The sequence below is a fragment of the Marmota flaviventris genome, chromosome 8 (genome assembly GCF_047511675.1).
Source record: "Marmota flaviventris isolate mMarFla1 chromosome 8, mMarFla1.hap1, whole genome shotgun sequence".
Lineage (NCBI taxonomy): Eukaryota > Metazoa > Chordata > Mammalia > Rodentia > Sciuridae > Marmota > Marmota flaviventris.
The window spans coordinates 92,124,865-92,138,593 of NC_092505.1; positions in this window are offsets into that span (position 1 = coordinate 92,124,865).

Below are 13,729 nucleotides of genomic sequence, written 5' to 3' on the forward strand. Positions count from 1 at the left end.
AAAACAAGTCCAAAGACATACTTCTAATTAATAGTGTCAGAATTATTTCTTTTGAACGTCATTTAATTCCATTATTTACATAGAGCTTATTTTCAGTACTTCCCCAAATTGAATTGACAGATACAATCAATCCTACACTATATAAAACTCCTTTCCAGGTCAGGCATGGTGGTGCACTCCTGTAATCCCAGCTGCTTAGGAGGCTAAGGCTGCAGGATCACAAGTTCAAAGCCAGCTTCAGCAAAAGTGAGATGCTAAGCAACTCAGTGAGACCTTGTCTCTAAATAAAATACAAAATAGAGCTGGGGGCTGGGGATGTGGCTTGGTGGTCGGTCAAGTGCCCATGAGTCCAATCCCTGGTACCCCCCCCCAAAAAAAAATACTTTCCCATAAAGAAGCTTGTTTCACTACCATAAATGTTCTTACACTAAATAACAGTCTTTCCACAAGTGTACTTGTATTTCCTATTCTAATAAAATCCTAAATTGAAGAGAGTTGTATGATATTCCTAGAACTAAACTTATGATTTTCTTTCTGGTTAGTGTTCATTTTAAGGTACAAAGGCAACGCATATCTTAGTACCATAATACATAATTTATTTTTAAAATACAGTAAATTAATTCGGTAAGTAAGAAAAAATACTCTGAGTTATGTAGACTACATTTAGTCAATCAAATTTACCTGTTCTACAAGTTAAAATGGTAAAACAAAAGATTTTTCCACTAAATTTACTACTTTAATGCAAGAGCTATATATTCTTCACTTTCATATTCCTGGGTAGATAGTAGCAGAATATCTGACATCCCTAAGAAGTTGACTAAGGGAAAGGAACCAAAAATCAAAATTTTATTATTTTAGTCACTTCTTTAACCTTGATTTTGAGACCAACTACTATTTCCATATGATTAAAATGTGAATACTAAAACTATAACATGGGTATATATAATTAAGTCTAAAAAGATAAATTTAAGTATCCTTAAGTTTTAACTATCTGTACAAATAACCAAGAATACCAAGATACCAAGAATAGAAACCATTTTTTTTAAATGGGAACACCTAAATGTTATACTGCAATCTTTGGAATTCACTTTTCCATCGTAGGGCTTCTCTAGCAGGATACTTCCTAGTATCTTCTTTTTCAGCACTTTCCAAATAGTGACGCAACAGATAAGGAAACTCATGTGCTTTTGGCATCAGATTTAATATGCAATCAATGTGTACTCTAGAGATTCATTCAATGAGGGAATATGCACACATCACTTAGTAACCGAAATTGCTACTGCCAGATGAATTGAGACCACCAGTGAACACATGGTCCTGGAATAACTTGAAAAGGTCTAATTTGTTGCATGAACAAAATGCCACAAATATACTTTGCTATTCCTAATCAAACAATAAACATGCAATTGCAATAAGGTACAGTACAGAAAAATCTCAATGTACTTCCAACTTCACTTTAAACTACCCTATATAAGTATCCTTTCTTTTATAAATAGAATCTATAGTATTTGAAGAAATTCTTTAGTAAAAAGCAGTGTTAAAGTTAATGATCATTTTATATTTCCCATGTGGCCTATTTATGCATTTAACAAACATATTCCTCCTTACATTTGCAAAATCAAGTACTGTGTTATATAACATGTGGGCACTCCATAAAAACTCTAAGACTGACATCTGGGTACAGGAAGGCAAAATAGGTACTCTTTGAGTAGAGAATAGTTCCCTTATATCCACATGTAATTTCTATTGTTAATAAACAACTGTTTCAAGTGCAACATAAATTCGTTATACTTCCTTCTGTGCTTTAGGATTAATCTTTTACAGAACACTTCCAATGAACTGTATAAGATTTTAGTTCCATATTTCCTAGATCATTCTTCTAAGGTATAGAGTCTTGATTTGATTTCATAAAATAAAATCTATGGTTCTGTTTACTCAATTATTTAAAATAACTACTACATATGAGGTATTTAATATAAAAATGTATATTTCAAAACCTATAGACATTTCTCAAAAGAAGACATACAAATGGCGAATAGGTATATGAAAAAATGTTCAGCACCAAATCATTAGAAAAATGCAAATCAAAACAACAATGAAATCTCAACTTACCCTAGTGACAATGGCTACTATAAAAAGAAAGACTAAAGATAACAAGTTCTGGCAAGGATGTAGATAAAAGAGAATCACTGCACACTGATCGTGGGAATGTGAGTTAGTACACCATATGGAAAACATTGTGACAGTTCCTCAATAAATAAAACAAACATGATCCAGCAATTTCATGCCTCCTTCATATACATATATGAAATTAGCTGTTGAAGAGACATCTGTATTGACATGTTCATTGTCACTTTTCACAATAACCAAGAAATGAAAACAATCTATGTCTATGAACTGGGGAATGAATAAAGCAAATGTGGTTCATATGCGCAACAGAATACTACTCAGCCATAAAAAAATGAAGCTCTATCATTTGTGACAACATGGATGGAACTAGAGATGACTACATTAACTAAAATAAGCCAGGCACAAAAAGATGAGTTACCACATGATCCATTCATTTGTGGATTCCACAACAGTTGATTCCATAAAGTTGAGAATAGAATGGTGGTTCCCAGAGACTGGGAAAAGTAAGGGAGAGGGAAGGATGGGGAAAGGTTGATCAATGATATAGTTAGAAACAAGAAGTTCCAGTAAACTATTGCACAATAGGGTGAGCGTGAATAGTTTAAAGAGTTAACATGTACATGTCAAAACGCTAGAAGAAAGAATACAGTTTTTATCATAAAGAAATATTAAATGTTTCAGGAATCTTTAATTTGATATAAATATTACATAATATATGCATGTGTCTAAATATCACATTACCTCATTAATAGACATAATTGCGACATTTTTATGTATCAGCTAAAAATGAAATTAATTAGATAAAAAAGTGATGATAAACTTTCTAACACTGATCCCATGTGGCTAAGAGTGAGAACAAAAAAGAGAAAGGACATAAAGACAGAGAAAGAGGAAAAAGAAAAAGTCAAAGAAAAATGGCTGGAGATAAAAAGGGGAAGAGAAATGGAGGGAGGGAAAGAGGCAGAAGACAAAGAAGGAGGAGAAAGGGAGAGGGAAAAAATACCATACACAAAGGGTTTCAGGTAACATAAGATTGACTAAAATAATCAATGATATACATTAGGTCTCTAAGAAAAGCAAACCAGACTCCTTTGTAATATTTTTCTCAAGTAAATAATTTTCCTTAATACTTAATGACTTACTTCGTCATCAATAATGCCCAGTGATAACAGAATATAAAAGCTGACTACAAATAAAGATTCCCTTTAAATCTTTTCAATGATATTGCTTTTTATTTTTATTCTTCTCTACATTCCCACAGTCTTCCAACTCATTTTTGTCAACAGAGTGGAGGGAGAGAAAGCCAGCTCTAAAATTGCTGCCACAAGCTACATTTCAAAGTCAACCATTGGCAGAAGAACTTGGAGCAGAAAAATTTGTGTATATCTGTCTACGCTATCACTAGAAGATGGCTCTCCAGCCCTCAAAGGAGAATGGATCAGGCTTGGGTGTTCCCCTTAAATATGCAGCTACACATTTCATTCTTTTTTCAGATAGCTATATGACAGCAGAATGAATTTTGATTCATTGTACATAATTTCAGCACAACTTTTCATTTCTCTGGTTGTACATGATGTAGTGTCACATTATATGTACAGTCATACATGTACCAAGGGTAAAGATGTCTATCTCCTTGCCTACACATTTCTTTAAAGCCATCTAATAGCTTCTCCTACCTCAGCTACAGCTGGATCTGTTGCAGCCCTTTTATGGGTTCAATTTCTGATGAACACAAACCTTCTTTTCTCCTACAATAATAAAGAAAATTTTCCCTGACCTAGGTAACTTTGCCTGAAACATGACCTACAGCAGGAAAATAGTCCCCAGTATGGAGTAAATGCACTGTTACAGAGCACTAAGTTATTTGTAAATTACTCCTTTCAGGTTTCTAATAATTGCCTATGTGGTTTAAAGAGTTAACAAACTTTACAATAGCATAAAATTCCCCCAACCCAGTTGAATAAAAATCCTTTCATCTTTGAAACATTACTTCAAAGGGTAATGATGCTTTAGGACAAAGATAACAATACTCCAAGGATTCCTCATATATAATAAAAAATGTACTTCATCACCATACTAAAGATTAAAAAGCTTTGGGGACAAGAGCACAACTTAATTTCCAAATCAGTAACATCAGTTAAAAAAATGTCTTAAAAAACATTCTGAAATGTATTTCACTGAAACATGGTTAGGCATAGGATATCAAAAGGTGCTATATCTTAACAGGGCTAGATGGGTTTTTTTGAAAAAAATATACATGCTTATCAAAAACAATACAAAATATTATAAATAATACTATTCCTACTTTCAATTTCTTCCAGTTAGCACTGCATTCTTAAAATTTCTGTCAGGATTAATGTTCAACCTTGCAAACACTTTTGTCCTTATTTGTCCTTTTCAAAGACTTACTTTGTCATCAATAATGCCCAGTGATAACAGAATATAAAAGCTGACTACAAATAAAGCATGAAGGTTTTCATTGGCTTTTCAAGTAAAATTTAAGGTATATGCTGACAGATGTGGTCTTCAAAACACCTAGATAATGATTATCACACACATTTTTTTTTGAGGTAGAAGAAGAATAAAGAAGCATACTATGTGTAAACATACGGTGCATGAACATAAGAAATAGCCTAAAGGAATTGCCATTCATATAAAGGAGAAAACAACTCAAAGTTATATTTTCCTCTTTTGTTGAAAACAATCAGGTATCAGTATCTCCAATGATGTAGTTTTGCTTACAAAAAAAAAAGGAAGAAAGTATTCATTTACTTTCTCTTAAATGCACTTTCATATACTTAGGAATGCATACTTTTTGTTAGTGGACAGACTCACCCTACCCCACACACATACACATATACACACACACACACACACACACCCATACACACTTGCATATAGACATTCCCACACAGACACTCCTCTCTCATGTTTATGTCCTTTGTACCAAGGGCCTATGAATAATTGTGCACTGGGGGAAAAAAAATCAATTTTTTTTCATCATCTAAAAAGTCGGTTTTCTCCTATTTAGGAATATTTTGGCAGCCTAATTTAGTGTAAGTAGCTGTTAAAAGATATCTACTTTGAAATAAATTCCATCTGCCTATCATAAAATATCAGCCTTGTAGCCACCCCACTAAAACTATGAGATCTACTACCTGTCGATGAGTGAAAGCACTGAGTCGAGCAATCCACAACTGGAGAGGATTAGCTTACAACTGCTGCCACTATCAGCAAAACAGCAAGAAGCAGACAGTTCATTTTACAGAAACTTAATGGAGTGTATGGCTCTGGCTGTTTAATACAAAAACTGTCAAGGCATCTAAGCAAAAAGTCTCAGCTGTCATCACTGACAAGCTGAGTGGAATTATTTGTCACAGTAGACCAGATAAGGCACCATTAGAATGGCATGGTGCCACTACCATCATCTCCATAATTTAGCCAGAGACAACATGCTCATGTTTATCACATACATACGACATTGGCATGTTCCCCAAAGACTTTTCATCACGTAATAGATATGACAGTTAATATTCCACCCTTAGCATGACAAAAATGACAGCACCATTAAAAGCTTGTTAATATCTTCCTAAGAATATCCATTTGCTAAACAATCTATATATTTATTTTGCATTTATAGTGAGAAATTACACACACATATACATACACTCGTATACATAATCTAACAATGTCTTTGAGTAAGCTTCTCTTTGGGGAACTTTTGGTATCTGAATATAAAAGCCTTTGATTTAACTATTATTAAGATAAAAACTAGTTACTTCTGAAGACCTGACAAACACTAAAAATTGTTTATCATGAATAAATTATATATACTTATGGTTCTTCATCAGAACCCTGAGAGTATATATCTTTGCTTAATAATGATAAAAATATCAAAATACTGCTTCAGATAATTAATTTGTTTCTGATATGAAGAAATAACAGTTTCTTTGGCGAGGCAGAAATCTACCATTTTTCACTTAGTCTTAAAAATAAATTCTGTGTATATAATTTAGCAAAGCAGTAATTAGGCAACAATCTCCATTGAAATGTGGTTTTAGAAGGAGAAAATGAAAATAAAAACCTCTAAATACTTAAAAATTGATGCAAAGAGTAAAAACAAAATGCACTTAATTCTAGTTTCATTAACTCAAACTATATGACTAGACCTTTTAAACTTTAATTACTTGTAATTAATTTCCACTTAAATTCCTTTTTTGCTTCCTTTAGTTTATTTAGATTTTGTTCTGAATAATATTTACATACTGCTACTCAGAAAATTAGATAAATAATATTTTCAGGATAAAATATAGGCCATTAGTTTTTACTTTTAGTTAAGTTCATTCTTTCATTCAACTTATTTATTGAAAGCTGAGTGCTTAATGTGGAGCTATCAGAGATAAATTTGAGGAATAAAGACAATGAGAGATGGATGGCTTCAACAAAAAGCTTAAAATACAGAGATAAGACATGTATACAAAAAGACTATAATACAAGAGAAGTGTTAAGTGTTTCAAGAAGAAAACTTCAATTGTTCAGACAGTTCAGTGTCAGTGCATATATAAACTCTGTCTAGAATCTAAGCAGCATTCAGTGGGGAACTCCTGAGAGTTCTAAAGTTAAAATAAGTGAGTGTATATTTTATGTTACAAACACAGAGCCCATTAATTACAACAACTATTATAATCTCAAAGACTTCTTCCAATAAACCCCTTTTCTGTCATTTATCAAGAATTAGAAAAGAGGCACTGCAAGGAGTTTTAAGCTAAAGAAGACCAGATTTGTATTTTAAATGCCTCTCTCAGCTGCAGTTGTGAAGATGGAATGAGAAAATATATACATAAAAAAGCTCTGTGGAAAGGAATGTAGAAAAGAGTTACCATTACAGGCCTGAAACTGCTGTTCTTACAAAGGACTGCTGGACAGTTTGCTCCTTGCCTGGTATCTAGTAAGTTAGATTTCAGAACAATTCCCAATATGTCTTGATAAGTATAGTTCACTGTGCCTAAATGTTTTAAGCAAAATTGTTTATGGTGAACACTAGTTTCCTTCCTATAGACTAGAATTTTGGTATGTATTAGGCAAGGAGTGCTAGTTTGGATCTGGACTATCCCACAAAAGCTCATTTATTGAAGTCTGGGTCCCCACTGCAGCAATATCAAGAAGTAGGGCTTTTGGAAACTGATTGGATCATGAGAGCTATGATCTCATCAGTAGATTAATCTGTTGGTTGCTGAATGGCCTACTAGGAGGAGGTGGAAACTGCAGGCAGGTGGGGCATGTTTGAAGGAAGGACAGCATTGGGGCATAATCTTTGGGACTATATCTTGTCCCTGCCCCTTTTCTTTCCCCCTTCTCTCTCTCTCTTCCTCCCTCCCCCTCCCTCTCTCCCTCCCTTCCTCCCTCCCTCCATCCCTGCTGCCATGAGTTGTATAGCTTTCCTCCACCACATGTTCAGCCTCATCACTGGCCCAGAGCAGTGAAACCCATTGTTAATGTGAGCCAAAATAAACCTTTTCTTCTTTACATTCTTTATGTCAGGTATTTCGGCCAGAGCTAAGAGAAGCTAACAGGTGCCCATGCTATGTTATCAGACTACATTGAAAACCCTGGGCACTGAATATCCAATGAACTTCTATCTGAGCATAGTTACAACTCATTGCTGAAAGATTAAGCATGTGTTGTGTGAATGTACTGGAAATATGTATTTGTAATCACGTGCCTGGGTTCATCTAAACCAGGTTCAATTTAGTTTTTGCCAGTATGGATTTTGTTTGGTATCCTTTCACTGTAATAAATCATGACCATAAATACAACTATATGTTGAGTCCAACAAGTCCTCCTAGAGAAACTGGACCTGAAAATAGAGTTGGGGGTTTCTGGTGCAGAAGACTTCATCTTCCCAAAGATGAAGATTTGAATAAGGCAAATCATAAAGAAATGAGCAGCTGATTATGGGTAGTGGTTAAAACAGGAGCATTTGAATGCAATAGACAGGATTCAAATTTCAGTTCCACTACTGCCTGTCCACGGGCAAGACATTCCTTAGGAATTTTTAATAGGAGATTTTCAGCACATAGTTGGTTATTCTAATCTGAAGTTGTTCCTGAGGATGAAAGAGGTAAACATTTTTAGAGTTAGACAGTATAATCCATTGAAATCATGGAAAAAGATGAGTTCACCTAGACAAAATACATTTAGTGACAAGAATAAACCTAGATATAAAGTACAGACCAAGTTGGGAAAAGTAGAATAGGAATTCAAGATGGATTTAGAACAGTTATTCTTGATGTATAGTTCCTAGGGCAGCAGGATCACCCAGAAAATAAATTTTCATTTCCTAAGGTATATAGAATCAGAAATTCTAGGGTTCAGCAACCCATGTTTAAAAAACCCTCTAGGTGGTTTAGTCTGCTGGCGTCATGTCCAAGTTGGTAATGGATTTGACCATGCTTACAGTGAACGGTGCTTGAGGACCATAGGTTGTTACAGCCTCCTTTAACTGCTTCACTGTTTTGAAATCTAAAGCACGGTGAATTCGCTGCCCTCCTGCCTGCTCAAGTACAGGGCATGCTAATCTTTGAGGTCCTGTCTCAGGATCCCATCTATCAACTACGGGGTTTGAGGGCCACTCAGCTATCTCCATAGGGGGAGCTGTTGGTTGAATTACGCCCTCTGGTGATAGAACGGTGTTAGTAGCAGCCTCCTGTTGTAGCTTTTTCCCTAATAGCTGTTTCTCCTCTAAGCTTTCTTCCTTTAAATTTTCTTCCTCTGTCTGACTAGCTTGAGAGACCTTCTCTTTTGCTTGATCTAAAATGTCTTTCTCCATGGTCTGAACCTCTAACAATTTACTTAACACTCTTTCAGTTTGTTTTTTACTAATTTCTAATCTGTTATAAAGATAACGCAACCCAATAAGATAACACAAAACAAAACCGAAACAGAATGAAACAAAAACGGAACAAAAAATCGTTGTATCAATTTTCCTATTTTCTTGAAATGTGCATTTGTGGTCTATTTCTATCTCTTCCTCAGGGGCAAACAACTTCAAACCTTGAGCCAACCATTTTTCCCAATCTGCCTGAGAAAATTCTAGGGATAGGCAGCTTGAAACAAACACAAAACAAATCAAAACAAGAACACATTGTTTTTTAAAATGGTCACCCATTCTATCGCCTTCCCTTAGGGGCAAGCAATTTCACTTACCCCGAAGCTTCAGACGTTCCCCGTACGGGCCACCAAATGCAGCAGTCTGGCTGGGCACAAATCACGAGCCACTGAAGCAGGAACAAACTTTATTTTTAAACTGCAGGAAAACACTTCACACAGCTCCCGGGGAATCCTCCCGAACGCCATGAGGCTTGTCCAGGAACCCCCAGCCGGAAATATCTCTCCCGGAAATCCCTCCTCCTGCACTTCCCCAACCAATGGGAACTCTCGGGGAATCCCTGGAAATCCCCACGAGAACTCCAAAATAGTGCGAGAACTCAAAAGTTGCGGCAGAGGCGGATAGTAATGCCTGGCCTGTCAATCAATACTGTTGGCAAAATGCCAGGGGCCATACAGACTCAGCCGTGGCTCTCAGCAGTTTAGTTCATGTTAAAGTTTGAGAACCACTAATAACATATGAATAACTCCAACGGATAAGTCAGAGTCTAAATAAAAACTTAGAAAGCTAAAAAAAACCAGACCAATTATGTGCATAGAAATGGGTAAGAGAAAATGGTCTTGGAAATTTGGATTGCCAGTGTAAATAGCAGTAGAAGGATTTTTATGTGCCTAATGTATCTGGTAGTTTGTGGCATTACCAAAAACAATTTAACTAAAGTAGCAAAAGCAGAAGTCAAATTGTAGAGGGAAAGATAAAATTAAGGGTGGGGAAATTAGAACACAAAAAACTAACTATTCTATCAAGAATTTTAATTGTCAAAGAATATAATTCAATGAAACTCTGAGACAGTCATGGTGTTTTTTTTTTATATAATTTAAAAATTTTATTTTAAATAGGGGAAACCTAATGACGTATTAGATCAAAACAACAGAAAGAAAGATAATAAAAAGATGTAAATATAAACATACTTATAAAGTCATGGATATAAAGATAATATAAAGAGGAAAGTAAGAGGCTAATCTAAAAGCAGAAGACAAAGGAATCTATAGAAAGATGAGATAAAGAAAAAATTAATAGGAAGTACTGGAAATTTCAAGTGCAAGTGTCAAACACTCATTTGCAAGACAGTCATGTTTTCCCCAAGTTGTCTAAATTTTCATCTATGTTGCTCATCTGGCCAGATACAAAATACAGAGGTTATCTGTGAAACAAGGGGGAGAGAGAAGAAAGAAATGAGGGAAGGATAGAGGAGAAAGGAGGAGAGATAATGCTATTGGATGTAAAGCTAGGTTCAAAGGAATGGCTTCCTCCAGCTCATAAGAGCTGGATATATGCATCTCTTTCCTAACTGTGCATTCAGTAACAGAATTTGGTAGCTTGAGATTGATGATGGTGAATATATTTACACCACAAAAATAAGAAAACATAAGGTTTGCTATTCTGTAAGCCAGTTGTTAAATCTTACCAGTCCAACACTAGGAAATTCTCAGAAGTGGTGCATCAATGAAGCAAGAAACTGACCACTTAATGTTTGTTTACTCTGGACACCATCTGCAAAACTGACAGCTGTACTAGGCAGTTATAAACTAGGACTCAGAAAGTTAAATAAGCACACATCTGATAGGTGGCACTGGGGTCTTGATTCAGATTACCAAGTCTTTTGTTTATTTCCATGTTTCTCATGCTAACATTATCACCAAAATCATCTAGACTTTTGGTTAAGACATATACTCCTATGCTTCATTCCTGGTCAAATTATTCAGAATCTCTAGGAAGGGCCTGGAAATCTATATGATTCTTATTAGCAGGCAAGTCTGGAAAATCCTATACTACATCACACAGGCCCTTCTTTGGTTCACCAGTCCAAATCGCTAGCTGAAGAGCACTCAGAGCCACACCAAACGTGAAATAAAAACTAGACACTGGGTAGTAATATACATTGTAGTCCTCAGTAAAATGACATACATAAAGTAAAAGGAAGAAGAGCCTATAAATGTCAAGGAGAAATTGCCTAAATTAGGGGTCCTTCTCCATGTCCTCCTTTGGTCAGAGGTATGAGGAGTTACAAATCCTCCTAAAAATGTCCATGAAATCATTTCTGTTTCACAGTTGAGGAAAAGAAGGCTAGGAAGATTTACAGAACCTGCTTGGAACCACGTGAAGATAAATAATGAAAACAAATTATACTGAATAACTCCACGTCCCAACTACTTCACCAGGATTTTCATTTCTTCCTTTCATGGATTAAAGTTTTAGAAAACAAATTTCAGTACTGGCAATGATTACATCAAATAAAGTAAAACTGGATAAGGAGTTTTTCTCCTTTAAGCTGTAATCTAAGGCAGCTGATCAAATAAAGAAGAAAAATCCTAAATAAATCTAATTAGTTATTTGCAATCTAAAACAAGTGAATCAATAAACTTAGATATCCATATTATGGAATCCTGTAAATATCACAGTAAAATCAAGAAATCAGTAAACTACTTCATCAACTACAATAGCAATAACTATTTAAAATGCTAGAGCTCTCAGAACTCTGCTGGCATCTGGCGGCAATTTTCTTTAAGCCTTCATGTTACTCTCAGTATTGCTTATCCATCATTACTATTTAATGTACTAACATGTTGCCCATGCCCTCCATCAATACAGGAAAGTGTGTTAGGTAAGGAGGTATAATTAGTTCACAGGCACAGGAGTCCATGGAAAAGAAAATGTACTACCCCAAGATAGGATATATACCAAGGATTTCTGATCATGAATTTGAGTGGTATTAATGAAGAATAGAATATCAACTTCAGAGTAAAGTCTGGGATCACTTTAAAGGTATCTCTAAATAAGAAGACAGCATTACATACTATAAAAAAAAATCAGCTTTCTCCCTTTTTTCAGGAAAGAAAGTTAATAGTTAAGATTGAGGCTCTGAAGCCAGACTGTTTGGCTTTGAATTCCAGCCCTGTCATTTAATAGCTTTGAGATCTCAGGAAAATTTTCTTTGTGCTCCAATTCATTACCTGAACAAAACATTTATAGCAACACCATTTCTCAAAAGCAAAGACTGTATTAACTAAAACTCATAAAACACTTGTATCAACATGTTCTTGCCAAGTACCAACCACAATGAAAAAGTTTGCCAATAGCTACTCTATTACACTGGAAAAAAAAAAAAAACCACTGTCCCTGAACCTAATTATACCATATGAATTAGAAAGCTACAAAATAAATTAGCAATTTATAGTTAAAATAATTCTTCAGGAATATTAATAAAGGAAGAAGTTCTTGAGAATGTACAGGTTGAGTATCCCTACCTGAAAATCCAAAACCCAAATTACCCTAAAATCTGAAACTTTTCCAGCACTACCATGACACCACAACCACATTTGAAAGAAAACAGTCAAACTGCAGGCTTACCACACAGAGTTTTGTCAGTGTTCCCAGGGGAAAGAAGACTCTCTCACCCCTCTGCTGCTGCCATGTATCTCTCCTGAGCACACCCAGATTCCCAGGCACAGCATAATGCTGTGCTGCTTACTAACCTGAACATGTTATTTTTTTTTCAGTGTATTACTGGGATGTCATGTGTTTTACTGTTAAAGACTTATGTGTGAATTATGTAAGGATGTTATTGTTTATTAGTAGTATATAAATTCAGAGTCAGACATGATGGTGATGCTGCAGGTGAACCACAGACTCTCTACATGGGTGACTGAGATAGTGACAACTTTCTGGCAGTTCACTGAAAAGAAACTTGGTTTCATATACAATATTACTTAAACTATTGCATAAAATTATTCTAAATCCACGTAAATAATGTATACATGAAACATAAATACATTTTTTTTGTCTCAACTTGGGTACTATCCCCAAGATATCTATCTATCTATCTATCTATCTATCTATCTATATATGCAAATATATCAATTTTTTTAAAAAAATTAAAATCTGAAATACTTCCATTTCCCAACCTATAGTAAATTACCTTTTAAGACCCAAGAAAAATATTTGACTATTCAGATTGTCCTACAAGAGAATTTGAAAACCTTGAGTACAGTGAGGATGAACATTCTATAGCCTCCTCACCTGTTATCTTATTGATTGCTTAGAGTTGGTGAAATTGACTGCCAGGAAACCTGAAAAATCCTTTCTCTGCCACTCTTTTTCTCTCTCATTCTCTCCCTATGTGTCCATCTATTTGTCTGTCTCTCTTAATACAGCAAATACAGTTATAGTTAAACACAATAAAAAGAAATATATTGCTAAAAATTTATACTTGAAAGAAAAAAATAGCAAGCCATAAACCTACAGGGATGGTTTAGACATAGTTCTCAGGGCTTATGAATTCTGTTGTTTTAGGGTCATTGTCATTCAGACAATTAATGGAAATAAGCAAAGATCTTTGGTAATGAGGAGTCAAATTAGATAACTTTGCAGTTCTAAAATGAATGTTTCATATGTTACAATTTCAAATATTCTCTCTAGATGAAATCAAAT